Consider the following 24,923-nt stretch of genomic DNA (forward strand, 5'->3'; position numbering starts at 1 on the left):
CATCTGTATTCTACAAACACACCAGTGAATGCTATAAATAAGGTACTATGACATAAAACAAAATGAAAACTAGATGTGAGACTGTTCTCTTCAGTGTACAGACTTCATGGCAGTTGCTGCACACTATCTAGCTACTTAGATCTTTAACTCTCTGTTCTGTTAATACCAAATGAGGCCCAAGTGTGTCAACCTGTTTCCCACAGAAACCAAAAAGTCTACATGCATCTCTTTTCTCCTGTGCCCTTTCACCTTACCTGCTCCCAATTCTCCACCAACATCCTCCTCTTTCTCTAATTATTCTCCTCTTCATTTTGCTTGGCCTTGCCCCCAAGCATGCAAGACAGAGAGTCCTAGAGGTCCAAGATTCTAGAGTGGCTGTTTGCAAGGCGGAGGAGATTACAGTAACTGCCACACTGTATATACTTCTGTGCAAAGAAAAAGGGACAGTGTTCAGAATGTCTCTCACATATAACAAGAGCTGGAGATGGCAGGATACCTGTGTGGCCCAAGGAACTAGAGCTAGCAAATTACGGGCCAAACAATTGCAACCAAAGGCTGGAAGAGGAAAGGTCTGCAACCAGCTCTGTCTCCTAGCTCTCTGGTATTTGCTGCCAACGGGCAGAGTCTATTTCGTGAGGCATCAAGCACTGAAAAGAAGACTCCTGCTGCTGGAAGTTGACAGGAAGTAACGTCCAATGCAAGATCAAGGCTTGTCCTCGAAGCAATGCCCATAATGGAAGAAAAAAAAACAAGAGAAAGCGGAAGAGAAATGTTAAGTCGCAAGTCCAACCTGGCCCCCAGCCTAGCCCAGCCCAAGGAAGGTAGGAGTCAAGGAGAAGAAACTAAAAGAGAAGAGCCTTGGACCACAACATTCTCCACAAGGTACACTCAAGAAACTTCACCCTACTCTTGAACCAAGTTACAAAGAGAGCTTCTTAATCCCTACTTTGGCTCCTTAAAAGCTGCTATCAGTTCACTCATTAGACACATATGATTTCAGAACAACTGTAATAGTTCAAACTAGATGGCTCTTTCCTTCCTAAGGATTATTAGTTAAATAAGATCTATATAGCTCTAAGTATATGATACATAAAATAGAATACTCTGTAGAATGTAAGTAACTCTTAGTTCAGTGTATTAATGAACGTCTGTAAGAAATGTTGCAATGATTTCCCTAATGGAAGAGCCTGGGGGAGGTAAATCTGTCTTCTAGGATTTCCTCCCCAGAGCTCAGAAACTCAGGTGTTGTTTTAGCTCTCCTACACTCTCTTCACCCAAGCCCGCCTTCCTGTTGGGGATCGGACCTCCCTATTGGCTCTCTCATACCTTTCAACTGCCTGCTTTGTGACATCACTCTCCTACCAAACCTACTACCACTTGGTAGAGCCTTGGGGTTTCCGTGGAGCTGTTTGGACCAGTAACCAGTGACCTCTGTACTGGACACGTGCGCCGTTCAGCTGCAGCCACTCAGACATCCTCTAGTGTTGTCTCCTCATCCCTTGTACCTGCAGTGGATGCTTCCTCTTCTCTGACCATGTCAGGTAAGAAAAGAAACTTTGGAAAGTTTTGCGTTCGATTTCTTTTGCCCCTAAATTGAGTAGGAGATTCAAAATAGCATGGAATAATGAGGGAAAGTATTGAACTACAAGTCTGGAGACCTAATTTCACTTTTGACTTTGACGTTTACTATCTGTGTGACTTTGGACAAATCACTGGCTGTCTCACAAAGCCTGTTGCTTTCCTTAACTGTTACGTTAGGATACCACATTGGGTTGATCACTCTGATCCCCTTCTTTTCCAGTATTGAGCCTTAAAGGGTACCCATGTAGAAAACGAAATCAGACACTTCTCAAGAGTGTTTCAACAGAAACATAGAAAAGCCAGGGGACATAGAAAACTAGCAATATATACCAAGATGTTTCATCTCTAATGGTCTCCCTCCACTAGGATTTCGACTAGTTGAAAAGAGAGAATAGGGAGAGAGGATGGAGAGTACTGGGCTCTACAGGGAGGCACAGAGTCGAGCGTAAGGAAGTTTAGGATGGTTTTCATTAGCACAGGCCAACAGGCACCAAGAGATGGGAGAAAATGTAAGAATGAAGAGGGAAAGCATAGAGGAGCTCTCAAGAAAAACGGAGTTTGCAATGGAATGCTGATGGGAACCAAAGATTTTCAATTAAAGCAGAAACAGCACAGAGGGAAACCTGCTCAGAGCAGGGCAAAACCAAGTTGATGGTAGCAAACCCTTACATTAACAGACTAAGAAGGAAAGTAAGGCCAGAACAGGGGATCACCAGGAAAGGCAGCTTATCAGAAAAGTCATACTCCGTTTTCTTTCTTTTATTGCCTCTCTGAATAGAGTTGGCCACTTGACAGTTTTGAATATAAACACTTTAGAAATACGTTTTAGAAATGATGCCTCCTATAAACAAGCAACCACAGTGGTTATCTAGGGGGCTGCTTTTCAGTGTTTTATTCTTTCTAATTTTTAAACTAGGTAGACATTTCGCCAATTCAACATTTTAAGTGATATCTTCTAAATTGAATCAGAAGGACTATTTTCCTTTGTGTGATATGTAGGTTCTAAGGCAAGGCTGCTTTTCATTTTTACAGTTATTTCCTTCCTAACACAGAGAGCACATTGATCAACAGCCATCGTTCGCTTGTAGATCGTAGCTATCGAAGAAGAAGAAGAAGAAGAAAAAGTCAAGCCCCACATCTCTAATTCCCCCCACTTAGGGAATTCCCTGGCGGTCCAGTGCTTAGGACTCGGTGCTTTCACGGCCAGGGCCACGCGGCGCGGCCAAAGAAACAAAACAAACAAACATCCACGTTTATCGAAAACCATATTGTGGAGTCCTGTGGATTTTCTTACATTTGAAAATCTTTTTTAATTGGATTCTAGGCATGATGGTTTTTTGAGGTTTTGGGATGCCATCTTCTTGGATGCTGAAGATGATTCTAATCTAAGTTCTAGGATAAATCCAAAAACCTTCCTGATACATTTTAAGCTTCCTTTCTGCTTATTATATAAGCTATATTCATTGAAATATATATTTCTCCTAGGCTTAATACCTCTTACTTGCTGGGTAAAAATATGAAGGAGCACAATAATGAAACTCTTTTACACTTATTATTTTGCTGTCTGCTTCGTACCGGTTTTCATTGAAATACTTGTCTATGTATGTTGTGGCTACCTATACATTCACATTTATTGCATTCTGTTGCTTGTTATGCATTTTTTACTGACATACCTTCTCTGTCTGTATGCATTGGCTAGGAATTCATTCACCTCTATCACCTCCATCGTGTTTTCTGGTTAATAGTATTCACTAAAATAGAGTGGGCAAAATTCACTTTCATAATATTGCATGGATGGTACAGAATGCCATTTGTTAGTAAATTCATTAGGCTTCGATACTTGCCACATACCCCAGTTTTCATTAATATCTATGGATTTCTTTTTCGTTAACGTAATATGCTTGTCATGATTTTTCTTTGTCTTTCTAGAACTTATTGTATCTTCCTCCATATAAACCATACGCAATAGATCAGCTTATTCATCTATTAATTATTACTGCTATTATTATTGGTGGTGGTGTTATAACCACTTTATAGATGAGTAATCTGAAGGAATCAGATAACTTTTCCCTTTCCAAAAGCACTTAAGAAATCCACTTTCGGGTAATCATTTTGAGGTAGGATGAGAAACCAGGCTTGAAGAGGGCAAAAATGACTCTTTCAATTCACCAGTTGGACTGAGCTGTACGTCACCTCTAGGTAATAGCGTGGGAACTGCACAAGCAAAGGGAGACACTGAAGACGACAATGGTAATAGCCGTACTGTTTTCTAATGGACAAAAAAAATGCCTATATTATAAGTTCTGTTTCTCCTGCTTTCTGGCAGTATCATGCTCAGAGTGGAGTCCTGGCAAGGAAGTCAGGATACTTAGGTTCTGAAACCTGGTAATGATACTAACATAATGAGAGAACTTGAACAAGTCAACCCGACCTCTCTGAGCCTCAGTTTCCTTACTCACGAAATGAGACTGAGAACATCGAAGTTCTCTAAGGGCCTCCTAGTTCTAAAATGCTTCCAGTCTAGGAAATAGCATAGAAGTCAATACGAGTGCAGGCTGAAGGGAAAGACAGGGCAGGGAGAAGGTTGCTTCCAGCCTAGAGAACAATCTCTGAACCACACCACTTGGCTCTTCTGCCCGTCTGTGCCCAAGATTGGGAGCACAGGCAGTTAATAGAGAAGAGTGGAAAACTGCTCAGTCCTTACAGCCATCATTAACTGTCTGATTTTGGGTTTCTCAGGAAGTAGTGATAGTAGAGGTGTCCTGATAGCAAGAACCTTCAGATGATGCCGTTCCTCAAACGTAGTGAGAATTTCTCAACCTCCCTGAGTTTGTCATGACCCTCTTGTTCTTACAGAAAATTTCCAACATCCATCTCTACTTGGAACTCTAAATTCTCTGCAGCATTCTCCTCCTGTGGTGAGCAATGCAACTTCCCTAACACGAAGTGTCTGCAACTTCTCCAGAGTCTCTGCCCCTGCCGTCAGTTCGGCATCGGCTACTGGTACCCCTTTCCAGACACTCATGGGTAGTGCCTACCTTTACCAACATTCTAGCACGACTATGTTATCTGGAGTTACTGACCACAGCCAGATCTCCACTTCAGCTGCTTCCTATCCAGGTGTTCTTGAGTGGGACATCACAGCAAGCACTGAAAAGAATTCTTCTTCACTCGGAGACTTTACTCTGGCACTCACTGACCGCCACACAGCTGCCTCCTCCATGTTTCTGGCAGCCCAGTATGATAAAACTTCAGACGCCAAGAACATGGTCCCTCTACATCCATCGCTTTCTGCCAGCCTTGCTCAGGGAACACCATCTCAGATTCCAAATCAGGGGCAGAGCCGCCTGCCACTTCCCTGCCAGGAAGGAAGCCAGGTATATTACTATAACCAAGGCACACTGGGGTCTTTACTGTATGGAGAACTTGGCTCCTGCCCGCAATCCTACGGCTCGGCGTCATACACAGGAAGTCGGGCCTCTGGGCAACCAGAAACGGGAATGGGACTGAAGGAGATTCAGCCCACAAATATCCGACCACCAGCTTCCACCTCTGCAGTCTGCCACCCTGTGTCTGCTCAACGCATCACGGAAACAAGTTTTCAAGGTGAGTATAACAAACGCCAGAGAAAGTTGAAGAATGAGGTCGGCATTCAAAAATGGGGTCAAATCGACAGCTGGGAAGGGGTGTAGAGGCAGGTAGAATTTAGATCCTGAGCCTTTAATAACCACTACCTTCGCTCAGTGCCCTCTGTTTTTAGACTCTATATGGGAACACCTAGGGCTTCCCTGGTGGCGCCGTGGTTAAGAATCCGCCTGCCAATGCAATGCGGGGGACACGGGTTCGAGCCCTGGTCTGCGAAGATCCCACATGCCGTGCAGCAACTAAGCGCATGTGCCACAACGACGGAGCCTGCATTCTAGAGCCCGTGAGCCTCAACTACCGAAGCCCACGTGCCTACAGCCCATGCTCCGCAACAAGAGAAGCCACCGCGATGAGATGCCCGCACACCGCAACCAAGAGTAGCCCCCGCTAGCCGCCAACTAGAGAAAGCCCGTGCACAGCAATGAGAGACCCAGTGCGGCCAAAAAAATAAATACGTAGAATAAATAAGTTCAAACAGTAAATAAATACATAAACATAAATTACAAAAAAAAAGAACACCTAATGCAGGTGGGAAGGTGGGAGGGCCACTGTAGAGGTCATCTATGCTACATGTACAAGAACCCCGAGAGCACACCAATCGGTACCACACTTTTCACTGCTGTAGCCGATCATTCCCCCTGTACTGCCACACTGTAGCACTCCCTTCCCTCATCTACTGCTATAGTCTCTTTGGAAGGTGTTTCAGAACTCTTGTTATGAGAGTGCCAGTTGAACTGTCCTCACTTCCTTCATTTATACCAGGAGTGAAGACCTTGTGGTCCGAGATCCTGTCCAGAGAGCAAGCAGGCTAAGGCTCTGTCTTTGTTGATGTATTTCATCAGAAAGGGCTCTACCCCCTCTCCTAGTTCATGGTGTGAAGTGTTCTTGGCCTCTCGGGAAAGTGGGGAGAATGGAAAGGACCCTATATGAGAATGCTAGGCTCTGTAAAACATTTCAGGTTTTTAAAAATAAGACTCATTTTGTATTGGACTGACAACAGTCCTATGAAATACAAAGAAAGCCGAGAATCAGTGACAGGAAAGGATCACCAGTAAGAACTACAACAGTCACCGCTTACCTCGTAGCATAGGGCACTGTCCGTGATCCTTAAGAAGAGTTAGTAGAAATGCCTTTGCCCATCTTGCCCCTGAACCCCTTGAAAGGTACACGACTGCTGTGTTGGTGTTTAGGGGGAGCATCTCACTTACCAGGGACTGACTTCTCCCTTGATTCCTCTGTAGTGATGGAGACTTCCCCGCTGATGAAAAATTCCCTGGGATTGCAACCTCCAAGCCAGACAGCTTTCCTATGGAATGACAGAGAACTTGTCAAGGTGAAACACCAGTCTGCGGGAGAAAGGGAAGAAGAGAATGATGGAAATCGTTTCTGGGAAACTATTTTTACATTATGTGTTGTTTGTTCCCGGTAAATAAACTGAAATCTTCTTAACAGTAAAACAAAATCGAAACCACTAAAGCCAATAATACAGGAGTATAACGTTCGAAAAAAATTTCTTTGGCTGCGCAGCATGTGGGATCTTAGCTCCCCAACCAGGGATTGAACCCACGCCTGCTGCATTGGAAGCGCAGAGTCTTCACCACGGGACCACCGGGGAAGTCCCAGGACTACCACTTTTAAAGGAGAAGGTACAAACCCCTCGGTTCTATGAACTGGAGATTTTTAGTCAGAAGTCAATATATTTGTTGTTAGGCACATTTTATGTTAGGCTGTCTCCCTGCACAGGATGCAGGCGCCTTGAGAATGGAAGTCATATCCCTCTATAGTGCGTCCCTCTTCTTTCTGCTTTGCAGTTTGCTGCTCCACTTGTTCAACCCCACCTAGTAATAACCTATACTTCCCTTGTTCCTGTTTTCCCATCTGGAAAACAGACAAAAGGCAACCAAACAACGCAAAGGTCTCAACAAATAAGGGATATCCAAAACCAGAGATGGCCAAAACTTCTGTATCCCTCATGAAACCTAGCCCGGTGTTCAATACTTAGGTATCATTAATACATGCGTGTTGACTGAAACAGTTGAAACTCAATTCTTCCACTTCCCAGTTTAGTTTTAGTCCTCATACAAAACCTGATAATCAACTTGGTTAATGCTAGGGATCACAGTGAAAAATAATATCTGAACTGACTTCTGTCAGATGAGTGAGAACTAAGGTTAATTCAGTGTATCTGAAGCATAGAAAGTGAGGGCAAAAGTGGCATAAGATGGGGCTAGAGAAGCAGAGAGGATTCTAGACCACGCAGAGTCTTAAAGGCCAACACTGTTTTCTATTCTCAAAACAATGCTTGTGAGCGATGTTTATGAGCAATGTTCCAACTTGCCTTGAAGGTTTTTTGTGTGAAGAACGGATTGGAAGGAAACAAGATATATGGACACTAGTTAGGACCTAATCGCAACACACAGGCAAGTTCAGTATTAGGGTGTTGAGGGAGAGCTGACAGATTCCAAAGAAATTCAGGAGATGAACTGAAGCGGGCTTAATGGGGTATGAGATGGAGGAAAGGAAGGTCTTAGGGAATTAAAGGGTTTACTGCACACATGAGCAAAGTCTCAAAATTAATCATTTGAACGTACAGAGGTAGATCTCTCAAATGACTCCGGTTAGGAAGCAACGGTACGCCCTTTAGAATTCCTAGAGACAACACAAATCAACTGTTTCGATGGAAAATTCGGCGGGACCGGTGCGTTTTTTCACTCCAACTTAGCTCCAGTTCCTATTACTCACATCTTCTGTGCCAAAACAACACAGCTGGAGGAACTGAAGGGGATTCCGTTTTGGTAATTAAGGAGTGTCCCCAACACTGACAGTCCCATCTTAAAAAGCACTCCCTCTGCATTTTACCCGAGGAGCAATGGCCAGAGCCTCCCTTTGAAAACGATGGGCAGAAATGAGAACATCACACACAGTCCCTTTCAGCTACTGTGAACTGAGCCGCGAGACGACCAATACCCCCTGGCACAGCGCGGACGGGCCAGCGCGCGGGGGCAACAGGGACAGGAGACAGCACAAGAGACGAAGCCCAGGCCCAGGGGCCAAGGCCTATTACCTTTCCGGCATGTGCAAAACATAAAACAGAAGCAATATTGTAACAAATTCATTAAAGACTTAAGAAAAAAACAAAAATCAGATGCTAAAGTGCCTACTCTAACCACTATACTATACTATATTGCTTCTATAAAACAAGCACTAAACCTCAGATACAGAAAAAAACCCTTTTCGTGTCCTCACACCTAGGTCAAAATTACAAAGCGTTAATTCAGGAGACAGAAAGGGAAGGAATAAATCTGAATGAATCTGAGTCAGAACACAGTGCTATAACCTTAGGCAAATTCCACAATACCCATGCCTCAACATGGCAAATTCCACAATACCCATGCCTCAACCTCCCTATCTATAAAGGAGTTAACCACACCAGCGCTAACCATTACTTGCCTCCTGGTAGCTTGTGAGTGTTAATTAATATTTGTAATAAATACACAGATCATCAGTTGAAAGAAACAAGGAAAACTACAGCGTTATTATTATTGCCTTGTTGCTAGAGCTAAACACCACAAATCAACATAAATAACTTATGTACACCAAGAATGTAGGGTTTGAATATGTACTTTGAAAGGCAATCGTATAATTAGTTGTTTCACCTCTAATTGCTTTTCCTTTTTTTTTTTTTTTTTTTTAATTTAAAAAAGCAATACAGGGACTTCCCTGGTGGTTCAGTGGTAAAGAATCCGTCCTGCAATGCAGGGGACGCGGGTTCGATTCCCGGTCGGGGAACTAAGATCCCACATGCCGCGGGGCAACTAAGCCCTCGCACCAAACTACTGAGCTCGCACACCTCAATGAGGTAGCCCACGTGCCACAACTAGAGAGAGAAAACCCGCACGCCACAACTAGAGAGAAGCTCTCATGCTGCAACGAAGAGCCCGTGCGCCGCAACGACAATAAAGATCCCACATGCCTTAACGAAGGTCCCGCATGCCGCAACTAAGACCCAATACAGCCAATCAACCAATCAATCAATCAAGTGGGGCGGGGGGAGCAATACAGGAATTTCCCTGGCAGTCCAGCGGTTAAGACTCCAAGCTCCCAATGCAGGGGGCACGGGCTCGATCCCTGATTGGGGAACCAAGATCCCACATGTGGCACAGCGTAGCCGAAAAAAAAACAAAAAAAGCAACACATACCCTACGGCATTTATCCCAGAGAACGCATGTTCGCACAAAAAAAGGTACACAAATGTCCACAGCATCTCTATCAGTAATAGTCAGGAAATGGGAAAAAAACTCAGATGTTCTTCAATGGGCAAGTGATTAAACAAACTGAAGTACAGCCAAACCATGGAATACTACTCAGCAATTAAAAAGAAAGCGGCACTGGGACCTCTCTGGTGTTCCAGCGGTTAAGACTCTGCACTCTCAATGCAGGGGGCCCAGGTTCCATCCCTGGTCAGGGAACTAGATCCCGCATGCTGCAACTAAAGACCCGCACAGCCAAATAAATAAATAAATATTTTTTTAAAAAAAAAAGGAGCACTGTTGATTCATGCAATTTGGATGACTCTCCAGGGAATTACACTGATTGAAAAAGGCCGATCCAAAAGGTTGCATACTGGGAATTCCCTGGCGGTCCAGTGTTTAGCACTCAGCACTTTCACTACCTGGGCTGGGTTCAATCCTTGGTCGGGGAACTAAGATCGCACAACCGGCAGCGCAGCCAAAAAAAAATTTTTTTTACTTAAAAAAAAAAAAAAGGTTACACACTATATGATTTTATTCACATAACATTCTTTTTTTTTAATTAATTAGTTAATTTATTTTATTTTTGGCTGCGTTGGGTCTTCGTTGCTGCGTGTGGGCTTTCTCTAGTTGCGGCGAGCGGGGGCTACTCTTTGTTGCAGTGTGCGGGCTTCTCGCTGCGGTGGCTTCTCTTGTTGCAGAGCACGGGCTCTAGGCACGCGGGCTTCAGTAGTTGTGGCACGTGGGCTCAGTAGTTGTGGCTCCCGGGCTCTAAAGCGCAGGCTCAGTCGTTGTGGCGCATGGGCTTAGTTGCTCCGCGGCATGTGGGATCTTCCCGGACAAGGGATCAAACCCATGTCCCCTGCAATGGCAGGCAGATTCTTAACCGCTGCGCCACCAGGGAAGTCCCACATAACATTCTTGAAATGACAGGTTGCCAGGGACAGATAGGGCCGGGGGAGTGGGAGACGGGCCATCTTCCCCAGGGGGTATTTTCCCTTGATCATCTGCACAAAAACTTTATTGCAACTTTATCCACTGCACTATCAGATCATTATGATTTGGTGGGGAGTGGGGGAGCAGCAGTGGCTATAAAATGGCATCAGGAGAGATCCTGTGGGATGGAAATGTTCTCTATCTTGACTGTGTCAATGGCAATACCCAGGTTGTGACAGTATACTATGATTCTGTAAGATGTTACCATTGGGGAAAACTGGGTAAAGGACACACAGGAGCTATCGCACTATTATTTCTTACAATTGCATGTAAACCTACAATAATCTGTAAACAAAAAGTTTAATCAGAAATGAAGGCAACACATGCCTCTTGTAACAAGTAAAACAATAGTCTGTGGTCAGTCTCTTTCTCTACCCGTCCCATTCCCTCCCTCTTGAGATAACCATGCAAACTCACTGCTCATACAAACAGGCATGCATTTAATACTTTCTGTTTACTGTATCAAAATGGGATCATACATACTACATATTACCCTGCAGCCTACCTTCTTCACCCATCATCCCTATATCATAGAGAGCTTAAAAAAAAAAAATTTTTTTTTAAGTGCCAAGCAGGATGGCAGGTATAGAAAATTTTCTGACTAGGGCAAATCTGACAAATGTTTACCGTGCTAATGTGCCATAGCTCAGCCAGGTGCATTCAGTGAGAGCACAATATGCAAGTAGCATTCTAAAGAGATCTGCAAAAAATGCAAGGTCTTCAGCAGCTCTTCGAGGATCCCATCCCCCTCTCTGCCTCCTCCATGGAACCATCCCATGGAGGTTTAACAGTTTAACTCCATTTGCCCCCTCCTGCTGTTTGTGCTTTTGTTGTATACTTCTGTTCTACATCTCCACAAGACATTATTATTGTCATTTATTTACAAAATAACGTATAAATATAAAGGTGTATGTACCTGGGTATATGTACATGTATATATTAGACACACACACACACTTTAAGTGCTCTTTGTTCTTTCCTGCAGTTGTGTTCTTTTTTTTGGGGGGGGGGGGGGGCAAGTTTTTATATTGGTAAAGTTCTGTACTACTAGAAATATAAGATTTGAAAAGAAAAGTGAGACTTGAGGATTATCTGTGGAGCTTATCCTCATTCTCCTGCTGACGCATTATGTGTTTATAATTTGAGAACTGCAGATAAATACAAACTGGTCTTCTCCATACTTGCTCACTAAGGAATTCCTCATTTCTAGGAAACGTCTATTTCAAGGAAAGGAAACAAACAAAAACACCTAGTGCACTAGATGATTAAAAGGTACACATTTTATAGCCTGAGTTCGAGAAAAAAATTACCCAAGAAACGGCCTTTTTCCCTAGGAGCCAGCTTCTACTAGGGGAGTCTAGGGTTCTCTAGGCAAAGAAAAAAAACTTGCCAGTTTAAACAGAGTAACAGAAACGTTCAGCCAATCAAATATACAGAACTCATCACTTGCAGTGAGGAATGAAAGGCCTGTATCAACAGAAAAAATAAATGGCACCGGCAACGTCTGCAACAGAAAACAAACAGGAAATCCTTTAAAAAGCCAAAATTGCAAAGACAGATGAACAGGGTATGAAATTACACGCCGGGCAATGCACCTGTTAAAGGAAAAGAGGCGCACACCAAGTCTGAAGTCTTAAGAATTCGGTGTTTAACACTACTTCTGCATGCTGCCCAGCAGAAAACTCGGGTCCTGGCTTAATCCACAACGCACACTTCATTTAAGGAGGTGAACTGCTTGGTCTGACTCAGTTTCTTATTCTGTAAAATGAATGCAACACAGCTGTCGTGAGTCCCCAAAGAATTCTGCACAAACGCTTTGTAACTCCAAAGTGCTGTGCAAATCAGAGCAGCCCTTCTCTCCTTCACATTCGTTGGACTTAGAATTTCAGAAGTTTAGCTGAAAATATAGACGACTCGGAAGCAAGGGACTGAGAGTGGCCCACACAGGTGGAAAGAAATGCAGAAACTGGAGCACCTCATACAAACCGCAAGAGACCACGTTCACGTGCACACGTTATCAGTAACAGAAAACGCCACCGGTAGCAACTGTAAACCACTGAGAGGACCAGCAACGACATGTGTCCAAATCCAGCCGGCAGCACAGCCTCATCGGCGGCAATGCCTTAAACACAGCTCCCCGCACTCCGCGGCCTAACGAGATCCACTTTTTCCAAAAAGTTTAGCAACTTGCCAAGTACACTGGCGTAGTTCACCTTTTTTAATTGCTAAACAAACACGCAGGGGAGTTGAGACAATCAAGGGAATGTTCAGCCTTCCTCAAAAATAAGATCCAGGAAATTCACGTTTTGCTTGAACAGTTTCATGTCTAAAACTGATCACAAACCTCTGTTTGATGTTGTTTTCTCGCTGCTGGCCAATGAGCCCGGGAAAGAGAACCAATTCTTTCAAACAGGGAGGGCTCTCTGCACTCTTCAGCTAAACCAGCGAGGCTTTACCACCGTCACGTTTAAAATAATGAGGAAGATGCCTCCATAGAGTTTACCGGGCTGCGCTAATCACGAGGGGCCTCGGGCGCCCAGGGCGGATCCCAGCGCCGGTGGCCGCGGGACCGGACGCCCTCCCCGGGACCCCCCCAGGACCCCCTCCCCGGGACGCGGCCGCGGGACAGGACGCCCCCCAGAACCCCTGCCCGGGACGCAGCTGCGGGACAGGACGCCCCCCAGACCCCTGCCCGGGACGCAGCTGCGGGACAGGACGCCCCCCAGAACCCCTGCCCGGGACGCGGCCGCGGGACACGAAGCTCCCCCCTCCCCAGGAACCCCTCCCCAGAGCGCGGGCCTCGCCGCCGTCTCGCAGCACCCGCCGCGCTCACCGCGGGCCGGGAGCCCCCTCAGGCCGACTGGCCCCCGCCCGCCGCCCGGCCTCCCTCCGGCCCGCGCCGCCCGCCGCGCTCACCGCGTTTTTCTTCTGCACCATCTTGTCCATCTTCTTGGCAATGCGGACCACCTCGTCCTCCATGGCCCTGGCAGGCCTGCCCCGCGCCGGGCCGCGGGGGACGGGAAACGAGAGGAGCTGGCCGGGCGGCAGGTAAGCCCAGGCGTCGGCGAGGGCCCTCACCAGGCGTGACCGAGGCGCTTCTTCACTCACGACGACTGCGACGGCGGGGGCGGCGGCGGCGGCGGCGCTCCTCCCACGCAGGCAGCGCCAATCGAGCTCCCAGCTCGCGGCGGCGACGGCGGCGGCGCTCCTCCCACGCAGGCAGCGCCAATCGAGCTCCCAGCTCGCGGCGGCGACGGCGGCGGCGCTCCTCCCCCGCAGGCAGCGCCAATCGAGCTCCCAGCTCGCGGCGGCGGCGGCGCTCCTCCCCCGCAGGCAGTGCCAAGCGAGCTCCCAGCTCGCGGCGGCGACGGCGGCGGCGCTCCTCCCCCGCAGGCAGTGCCAAGCGAGCTCCCAGCTCGCGGCGGCGGCGCCCCTCCCCCGCAGGCAGCGCCAATCGAGCTCCCAGCTCGCGGCGGCGGCGGCGGCGCTCCTCCCCCGCAGGCAGCGCCAATCGAGCTCCCAGCTCGCGGCGGCGGCGGCGGCGGCGCTCCTCCCCCGCAGGCAGCGCCAAACGAGCTCCCAGCTCGCGGCGGCGGCGGCGGCGCTCCTCCCCCGCAGGCAGCGCCAATCCAGCTCGCGGCGGCGGCGGCGGCGCTCCTCCCCCGCAGGCAGTGCCAAGCGAGCTCCTAGCTCGCGGCGGCGGCGCTCCTCCCCCGCAGGCAGCGACAATCGAGCTCCCGGCTCGCGGCGGCGACGGCGGCGCTCCTCCCCCGCAGGGAGCGCCAATCGAGCTCCCAGCTCGCGGCGGCGACGGCGGCGGCGCTCCTCCCCCGCAGGCAGCGACAATCGAGCTCCCAGCTCGCGGCGGCGGCGGCGGCGGCGGCGCTCCTCCCCCGCAGGCAGCGCCAATCGCGCTCCCAGCTCTGTTCTTTTGTTTTTTTTTTTTTTGAATTCTGAGATTTTTCATTTGAAGTACATCTTAAAGCTATTAAATTCACAAATATGCTAATTTAAATACCCAATTCTATTATCTAAAACACACATTGCAAACATACAAATATCTATTCTCTCCACATGTCAGAGCCCATTCATTTCATGGTTTGGAAATGGGGAGAATAGATCCCCTTAAACTGCAAGTCAGCAGGTGTTTCTTTACAGTTAACTTTAGCAAAATTCATACAAAATATTAATGAACAATGAATGATCTTCTTTACTTGTTAACTCACAAGGAAACACCTTCAAAACTGCATTTTGTTAAAGTTTCTGTACTAAAATGTAGAAAAACTGAACTACACAAATATTGAAAAGTTTAAAATTCCTTAATTTTTTATTCCTGGTACCACTACCACAATTTACAGGGCAATATACCTGATGTAATGAAAAGAAAAAGACAAAGCTACAACAGATAAAAGACCTCAGGAATGTACATCTAATTGACCCTCCGTTGCATGAATCAATAGCTGCACTTTTTGCAAACTGTGGCTAGGACAGTCCTGAACAAGAAGGGTTTCCTGTTTAAGCTGCAGTAACTTTTCTGACTATGGATCATCGTTCCTTCTGCGGCAGGTTTTTACAGTTCCTCTAATGCATTTGGGACGACTGTCTCAAAGTAACCTGCAGCTTTCCTGACAACTCCTCGCTCTCTCTCCTGCTAAGAACTGTAGCCCTTTTCTTCTGAGTTTTGAGAACCTTCTGCTACCATATCCACCACTTCCACCACCAGATCCATAACCACCACCATAGGGACTTCCCGAGCTTCTTCCACCAAAACTGCCCCCCTTCATGGGTCCATAATTTGATTGCTGTTGTCCACTATAATTTCCAAAATCATTATAGCTCCCACCACCACCACCGTAGTTACCTCCAAAATTTCCTCCTTCATTGTAAGCATCATATCCTCCACCACCGCCACCATATCCACCATCTTGGTTTCCATATCCTGGTCCACCACCACCATAGCCTCCTCTACTACTGTAACCAGGACCACCACCATCGTTACCACCGTCGCCTCCAAATCCGTTTTATCCACCATCACCTCCTCCATAACTACCTCTGCTGCCACCACCTCCACCACCATAGCCTCCTCTTCCACCAAAGTTTCCACCACGGCCAAAGTTACCTCCACCACCTCCAAAGTTTCCTCCACGACCCATAAAGTTGCCAGATCCACCTCCACGACCTCTCTGTGATCCAGCAGATTGCATTTCTTGTTTAGAAAGGGCCTTTTTCACTTACAATTATGCCCATTAATAGTGTGGTATTTCTGAACAACAATTTTATCAACTGTATCATGATCATCAAAAGTTACAAAAGCAAATCCTCTCTTTTTTCCACTCTGCCTGTCTTCCATAACTCCTATGGTTTCAATCTTGCCATACTTTTCAAAGTAGTCTCTCGAATTACATTCTTCTGTATCTTCTTTAATACCACCAACAAAAATTTTCTTCACTGTTAGATGGGCACCAGGCTTTACAGAATCCTCTCTAGAAACAGCTCTCTTTGGTTCCACTACACGCCCATCAACCTTGTGTGGTCGAGCACACATTGCTGCATCCACCTCTTCAACCCAAGAGTAAGTCACAAAACCAAAGCCCCTGGAACGGTTTGTCTGGGGGTCTCTCATCACCACACAATCTGTAAGTGTGCCCCATTTCTCAAAATGTTCTCTTAAGCTATCGTCTGTAGTTTCAAAGCTCAGACCGCCAATAAACAGTTTTCTCAACTGTTCTGGTTCCTTTGGATCATGGCCCTCCTCCCCCCGGCGGCGGCGGCGGCGGCCGGAGTCGGGCTGGGGGCGACCGGGCGGCGGTTTTACCTCCGTTTTGAGACCGGACTCGCCTCTTCCAACTCGAGTTCAATATGGGACCGAGAGCCCAGCTCTGTTCTATGTTGGGCCATTTTACTTCAGCCCAAAAAAATTTCTTCTAGTATTCCCTAAGGTCTGCTGGGGATCAGTTTTCTTATTTTTCATTTATCTGTATTTGATTTTTTAAAATTGATTCCAATTTTCTGTTGAGATTCTCCATATTTTAATCTATTAATCCCCATCTTTTACTCTCAATATAGTCATTTTAAAGTTCTGTGCTAACTCCAGAATCTGAATTCCCTCTAAATCAATTTTTCTTGGTTTTTTTTTTTTTTTTTTTTTTTTTTTGTCTTAAGTTTTAGTCACTTTTTCCTGCTTCAGGAATTTCATAATTTTTGATTGTGTGCTGGACGTGGTGAATAAAAAATTCATAGAGACTGAAGATGCTATTACTTTGCACCAGAGAAGATTTACCCTTTTCTCTGTTAATCAGAGTGGCTGATCATTTCAGTCATTTCAGGAATTTTACTAGGTCAGAACTGGGTTGGAGCTTTAGTTGTCTCATCCTACCTATGATTTTTCCTAATTTGTGGCCTCCCTGGATTTTTGCTGTGAGCCTGACAGGTCTTTGATTCTTCAATAAATACAGTCAGTTATTGACTTCAGTCTTTCAGATGTTTGAATTCAGCTCTTTAGGCTCTCAGTTCTCACAGCTTCAGAGTATGGCAAATGTAAGGAGAGACCAGCTATGTATTTGTTGCCGTTACACTTTCTCAGTGAAAATTTGTCTCATAAACACTGAAACATTGCAGATGATTTCACTTTTTCTGACTCAGCCCCCTTCTTGGGGATGGCACTTCTGGGTTTTTACTGTGAGTCTGGTAGGTCTCTAATTCCTCACTTTGGAAAGTTCTCTCCCTCAGGCATTAGGTATTTAGCTTCCTGCTTTATATAGGTTCAAAAACTGGCAAATGTCTTGAAGAGGAGACCTAATGATTGTCACAGGCCCCTTTATCTAGCGGGATTTGGTTTGTTAGTGCCATGACTGTGCAGGAAATTTCACTCTGCTTTCTTGGCTCAGTCCCCCATCATCCTATACCACCCTGACACTAAGGAAATGTCCTGTGGGGGAAATCGGCTTGACATTCTGCTAGATTTCACTCCATCATGCCAGCAAATGAGTTCATCAAAAGGTATGGTGATTTCTCTTTTCCAGTGGAGTATGTCTCCCTACACCAAACCCCTGCTCCAAATCTCTAAATGTCCCTCTCTAGCATATTAGTTGATATTGTTTCTTGATTGCTTCCTTAGCTCGATGATCTTTTATTCAAGTTTGTTTGCTCGTTGCAGCAGGAGTGATGGCCTGTGCCTACCTAGTGCAGGCATATTATTATGGAGATATGGCTTTGGTCCCAGACACCACAATAAGGAGAATATCATAAGAAAGCAAGTCACACGAGTTGTTTGGTTTCCCAGTGCATGTAAAAGTTATGTTTATGCTATACTGTAGTCTATTAAGTGTGCAATAGCATTATGTCTAAAAAAAGTACATATCTTAATTTGAAAGTAGACTTTAAGAATGCTACCCATAGGGGGCTTCCCTGGTGGCGCAGTGGTTGAGAATCTGCCTGCTGATGCAGGGGACATGGGTTCGAGCCCTGGTCTGGGAGGATCCCACATGCCGCGGAGCAGCTGGGCCTGTGAGCCACAATTACTGAGCCTGCGCGTCTGGAGCCTGTGCTCCGCAACAAGAGAGGCCGCGATAGTGAGAGGCCCGCGCACCGCGATGAAGAGTGGCCCTCACTTGCCACAACTAGAGAAAGCCCTTGCACAGAAACGAAGACCCAACACAGCCATAAAATAAAAATAAATTAATTAAAAAAAAAAAAAAAATTGAAAAAAAAAAAAAAAAAAAAGAATGCTACCCATCATCTGAGCCTTCAGCAAGCTGTAATCTTTTTGCAATAGTAACATCAAAGATCACTGATCACAGATCATGTAACAAGTATAATAGTGAAAAAGTTTGAAATATTGTGAGACTTACCAAAACATGACATAGAGACACGAAGTGAGCAAATGCTGTTGGAAAAATGGCACCACCAGTAGAGCTGCTTGACACAGGGTTGCCACAAACCTTCAATTTGTAAAAAAAAAAAAAAAAAAAAAGCATTATCTGCAAGGTACAATAAAGTGAAGTGCAATAAAGTGAGGTATGCCTATACATCCTGCCTCAAAGCAGAAATCCTATTTAGATCACCTTTAATTTCTCTCTATGATATATCAATAGTTTTCTATTCTAATAGGGTTCTTACATTTTTTATTACACTTATTATTAGGTATATGATGTTTTGATGATAATGTAGATGGCATATTTTTTAGTTTTTAATTTTATAACTTTTCAGACACAGAAAAATGTTAGTGGAATTTTTTAATGTTTGGTCTCTTATCTGGCAACTCTTCTAAAAACTAACTGATATTCTAATAAGTTATCTGTAGATGGTTTTGGATTTTCTGTATCCTTAATTATATCAACTATGGAAAGTGACAGTATGATTTCTTCCTTTCTTAGCCTTATATTTCTGATTTCTTTTTCCTGCCTTACTGCTAATGCCATTTAATACTTTTACTAATAGGTTGAATAGAAAAGGTAAGAGTTGGCATTCTTATTTTGTTCCTAATCTTACAGTGGACATTCTCCACATTTCACTATAAACAGGATGGTGGCTCTAAAGTTTTTTGTAGTTTCCCTTTGCTATGAGTTTTTAATCATACATAATTATTGAATTTTATCAAATGCTTTATCTGACTATACTGATATGATCATATACATTTTCTCCTTTATTTTATGGATGTGGTGCATGACATCTATTGATATTTGAATGTTAACTCACCTTGCATTTCTGGAGTAAAACAACTTGGTAGGAATTCACACACACACACACACACACACACATTCACTCACTCACACACTCTACATTTGATTGTCTAACATTTTGTGTATGATTTTTGCTTCTGTATACATAAGGGAGATGGGCCTATTTTCTTTTCTCATAATTGTCCTTTTAATTAGTGAATAGTATATAGAGGGTAGAGATTTAAAAGACGTTTTAAAAGGTCTTCTTCTTCTGTGATATAATACAATACAGTATTACTCCATTTTTTAAAAATGACCTTTTTCATTTTCAAATAATTTCAAATCTGCAGAAAAGATACAAACAGAGTTCCCTTTACCTCTCTCCCAGTTTTTCCTATTGCTAACATCTTATACTACCATAGTATATTTTTCAAAATTAAAAAGCCAACATTTATACATTACTATTAACTAAACTTAAGACTTTTTTTGGATTTCACCAGTTTTCCTGTTAATGACCTTTTTCTGTTCTAGGACCCAATCCAGTATATCACATTCCACTTAGTTAGTTGTCATGTCTCCTTAGTCTTCTCTGGTCTATGACAGTTCCTCATTCCTTCCTTGTTTTTCATGATTTTGACAGTCTTGAGGAATATTTGTCTGATATTTTGTAGAATTGTTCTCAGTCTGGGTTTGGCTGATGTTTTTCTCATGATTCGACTGGAGTTATAGGTTTTGACAAAGAATACCGCAGAAGCGAAGTAACCGTCTCATCACATCATAACAGAGAGTATGTAGTGTCTCCGTGACATCACTGGTGATGTGAAACATCATCACTTGCATAACATGGTGTTTGCTTGGTTTCTCCACTGTAAAGTTACTTTTTCTCCCATTTTATACTGTCTTTGGAATTCAATCATTAAGGCCAGCCCAGGACTGGACTTAAGGGGAAGATTAAGCTTCACCTCCACCTCCTTGGGGAGGAGATGGATGCCGGGGAGGGGGGGGGGGGCGGGGGGGGCGGGGGGGAGGTTACCTACATATGGAATTCTTCTGTTGGCAAGATTTGTCTTCTCCCTCCCTCCTATTATTTATTTATTTATACACTCATTTATTTACTCCATTATGTTTTAATATGGATTCTTTATAATCTATATACATAATTACAACCTTAAAAACCTCTGGTTCCCCCACTGACATATAAACTTTTTGAGGAAAGGCTCTGTTTCTTTTTTATTTTTGTACACTCTATGCGTTTAGCATAGTCCCCTAATTTATAGTGGACTTCCAGTAATTATTTTTTAATGGATATCTTTCCACTTCAACTGAAAAGTACCCTTTCCTTATATAATAGCATTCTAAATCCAAAATAAAAGTAGATTTTAAAATAAGTAAAAGTAAACTCATGCATGATCACCCTGTAATAAGTATGTAAAAAAGCAAAGGGTACTGCAGAAATAACTTAACCATTTGAGTTGGATGTGTCTCCAAAAAATATTGAAGCCACATTTGGAAAGAAATTACAGTATTTGATAAGCCAAGGATATGACCTGCTGTGTGCTTTCTCTTTTTTGTTCAGATCACCAAAGGAGATTAAGACCCCGTTTTCTCCCTTCTCTGGAAAATTATCATCTGATGCAGTCACTCAGATAACAACAGAGAGTCCAGGAAAAACCATGTTTTCATCTGAGATTTTTGTTAATGCTGAAGATCGTGGACATGATATTCCAGACCTCAGGTACACAGAAGTTGGGCAAAGTTCCTGTCAAGTTTGCTTCATCATCTTCAGTCCAACAGATTACTGTTCTTCATGGCACAGATGGTAAGAGAATTTTAGGTCACATTACCAACTTTTGTGTGTCATTAACTAAGAAATTTCTTGATTGGGTCTTTCTAGTTAGAAAACCTAATTTTAATTTTAAGCATTAGGTTGTACATGATTAAAACATCTTTTATTTACATAGCTATGAAGAGAATATAATTTATTATGTTTTTACTTCAATTTCTAGTGAAGTTAACAACCTATGTGAAACTCATGCTACTTGTGGCTGACGTATTTTCAACTCATAATACTTGTCATAAGAATGCAAGTAGTTCATGAAAACATAAAAACTATAGAGGTTCAATTTTAGGGAGGTAGATAACTATTTGGCATTGTTTCTTTTACTATTGTTTTGCATGATACAGTGAACAGATAGCAAACACAATACCAGTCTATTTCTTGCTCAAGAAACGTTGAGCAGGGACCCAGGTTGACTGTGACTCTGCTTTCTTTAAAACACGGAACCCTGGATTCATCATCATAGTCAACTGGAAGGGACGAAAAGCATGGAGGAGCACATGTTGGGAGGCTTTTATGGGCTAGGCCTAGGTGTGGCCCACATCACTTTCCACTGACTAGGAATAGTTTAGCTGTGCTTTCCAGGATGAAGAAGAAAAGAGTTTTGGTGAACAGCTAGCAATTTCTACCATAAGGTCTACATTTAGAGTGTTCCTATGCTATCATGACAGTGATATTTTTATAGTGCTTATACTATATAACATTCAAAATTATAGCAAGTTATTTTCTTTTTCAGACCAGTAACTGGAAAGTTAAGTTCCCATTCTGCCTCCAAATGAGGGTGGGAACTTTCAATTACTAATTTTAAAGTATTCAACAGTTTGTACAAATCTATTCAAAATATATTTTAAGTTTTCCTACTTGTGCAAAAAGTTTATCTGTCTGTAGGTATAAATGGAATATGCCTAAATGTATAAAGAAAATTGCTTAGTTCCACATGTAAATTGCACTGAATTTAATTTGAATAAATACATTTATATGTTGAAATGGTTATATTTCTTTTCTTTTTTTTTTTTTTTTTACTTTTATTTATTTTATTTTTGGCTGTGTTGGGTCTTCATCGCTGCGTGCAGCCTTTCTCTAGTTGCGGCGAGCGGGGGCTACTCTTCGTTGCGGTGCACGGGCTTCTCATTGCGGTGGCTTCTCTTGTGGTGGAGCACGGGCTCTAGGCGCGTGGGCTTCGGTGCATGGGCTCAGTAGTTGTGGCTCGCGGGCTCTAGAGCGCAGGCTCAGTAGTTGTGGCACATGGGCTTAGTTGCTCCGCGGCATGGGGGATCTTCCCGGACCAGGGCTGGCACCCGTGTCCCCTGCATTGGCAGGCGGATTCTTAACCACTGCGCTATCAGGGAAACCCGAGATGGTTATATTTCTTATACATTTTTATTGTGATATAAAATTATGCCCCCCAAATGTATAGTCTAATCAATATCACACAGAACACCTTTAATGTGTCAGTTACCTATTGCCACCGTGATACTGTATAAGAACCTCGAAAATCTCAGTGCTTTATAACAACAGACATTTGCTTTCCTCACTCATGGGCTTATGAGTCAGTTGGAGTTTGGCATCAGGATGCAAAAACGGTTTGGGTCTGTTCCACATGCCTTGTACTGAAACCCAGGCTACTCTGGGTATGCTGTTTTCATGTTGGTGGCAGAGCACAGGAGAGGAAATCCAACTGTGAAAGTGTATTTTATACCTCTTCTGACATCAAATGGATCGGTCTACATAGAGCCCACAGTTCACGGTCTTACCTTTACATACAGGTACTTGGTAGAAAGGACTCCTTTAAAAGAGAAATATTATTTGGTTTAATAATAAAAGATTTTTAACTCTGTGGATTCAGAAGTAAAATTTTAAAAATATTTTAAAAGTATACAGAATAGCATGTTGAATTTATGACTATGTGTCCACTGCTCTGAATTAACAAATTAAGAGTAATATGCTATATGTTTATATTTAGTTCCATTTGCAAGTTTTTTGAAGGAATAAAGTTTATGGTTGGACTTTCTTCTTTACCCTTCTGCAGTCCTTTCTTTCTCTCCCAGGAACAACCATTATTTGCTGAATAGTCGCTTCTTCCCCCAGAGATAGGCAGTCCAAAGTAACTTTAAGACTTCTGCATCCAAACAGAAAGTTGTTGAGAATTTCAAAAAGCCACTTATCTTGCCTCTGAATTCTCCATCTCCACATGGTAGCCATTCTTGCTCTGGGTCCATTGTAATTCTGCCCAATTGTTGTTGTCCATTTTCTGCAAACTTTGAACTAAATGGTAAATTTAACCATCACCACCAAGCTCTATATACACTGGTGGAGGAAGAAAACTACTAAGTCAATATTCTAACAATAATGACTACAGCAACGTCCAAAGAGAAGTAGAGGCTACAGCCTATTTTTCCTGTTATTTAAATTCTTCCAGCCTCTATACATTTCTTCATTCTCCTTGAATTCAGCCAGGTTCTCATTGGCTGGGGCTTTGCCTGATAGGTTGGTACAAGTATTCCTAAGTAGTCTAAGGCTTTGCTAGCCCTGCATAGGTTTAAGGTCATTTTTTGTTAATTTCTATGACCAGGCTTGGTAAAGTGGTCCCCTAGGTGTAAGCCATACTCCTACTGACTTTCTTCTTTTAAGGTAACCTTATTTCTCCCTGATAGTTAAGGTCAATTGTAGTTTTAGTCAACACTATGGCATCCTATTCCCTGTATTGTTTCAGTGACATAAAGAATGTAAAATGACTAGATGGCTCCTGTCTCCCGGTAGAAGTGCCCCTCCCTTATTTCTAAGATCTTCCATCAAACAAAGCAGAGTCACAGAGATAGAAAGCAAAAGATTTTAAAGGCTTCTGCCTTTGTTCCTAAATATATGCATTCTGTCTGTTGGATAGGCAAGTGCCATATGTGGTTCTGAGCACATGCCGTATTTGGCAAGCTAGCATTCCAGCCTCAGAAAGTGATGCCTCCCAGCTTGTGCCATGACAGTTATCAGTAAATTGTTCACTCGCTTTTTTGTTTTTGAGTTTACCATAGCTGTGGGTGATCAGGCTTGTGAGGAGAACAGTGACTCCCTTTAGGCATCAGCCTGTTGTCTCATTTCCTTCACTATGAAGTCAGTTCCTTGGTTGGAAGCAGGGTACTAGTAATATGGATTCCATGTCAAATCATCAGAATGATGGAGTGGTCAAGGATGGTAACACAATTCTAAGTAATATAAAAGTTGTTATTGCGTCCAGAATGAAGGAGATCTCATTCTACTCTGGGACTATCAGACTCTGTCTAGAGTATTTTGATTTTTATAAACTAGACATGGGCAACTAGGAGTCCATCTAGAGGTGATTACAGGATGCAAGAGAAGACCATGGTCCATAAGGATAAACTGAAGAAGCTGTTGTGTTTAATCAGGAGAAGTGGTAGCTATCTACAAAATTCTATTTGAATGAGCAGTACAACCCCATGAATACTGAGGAGTAACCTAAACAAGAATTTTATAGGACTCATGTGATGGCAATACTAATCCTTTGTGTAGGCATAGAAAAGGAGAGTAGACTAAAAGGAGGGATGGGATATTTCTGAATGGGAAAATTGAATATTTAAAGATGTCATTTATTCCCAAATGAATTTAAACTCTAATGTAATTCTACTCAAAATTCTAATGGAATTGTTCTTTTGAACTTGTTTAATTGATCTTAAGTTTTTTCCGGAAGACTAATAAAGAAAATACTGGAAAAGAAGAGTAATGGGGAGGATAAATTTTAGCAGCAGCCAGTGGAGTGTTTTAATGGGATGCCTGGAAGTTGCAGACATTATTCTCACCCTTGACCTATGGGCCCAGACTTAGTCATATGTCCATACATGTCTGCAAGGGAGATTGGGAAATACAGTGTACAGATGAGCAGTATGTACCCAGCTAAATATCAAAATGCTGTTACAGAGAGAGAGAGAGAGTTTCTACCACATC

The 24,923-nt window shown here is 43.6% G+C and overlaps 1 pseudogene; it reads right to left on the reverse strand.

The window, feature by feature from the left end:
* Positions 1 to 14,959: 14,959 nt before the first annotated feature.
* LOC132376664 (heterogeneous nuclear ribonucleoprotein A3-like) lies at positions 14,960 to 16,320 on the reverse strand (annotated as a pseudogene).
* Positions 16,321 to 24,923: the final 8,603 nt, after the last annotated feature.

The sequence above is a fragment of the Balaenoptera ricei genome, chromosome 13, assembly GCF_028023285.1.
Source record: "Balaenoptera ricei isolate mBalRic1 chromosome 13, mBalRic1.hap2, whole genome shotgun sequence".
Classification (NCBI taxonomy): Eukaryota; Metazoa; Chordata; class Mammalia; order Artiodactyla; family Balaenopteridae; genus Balaenoptera; species Balaenoptera ricei.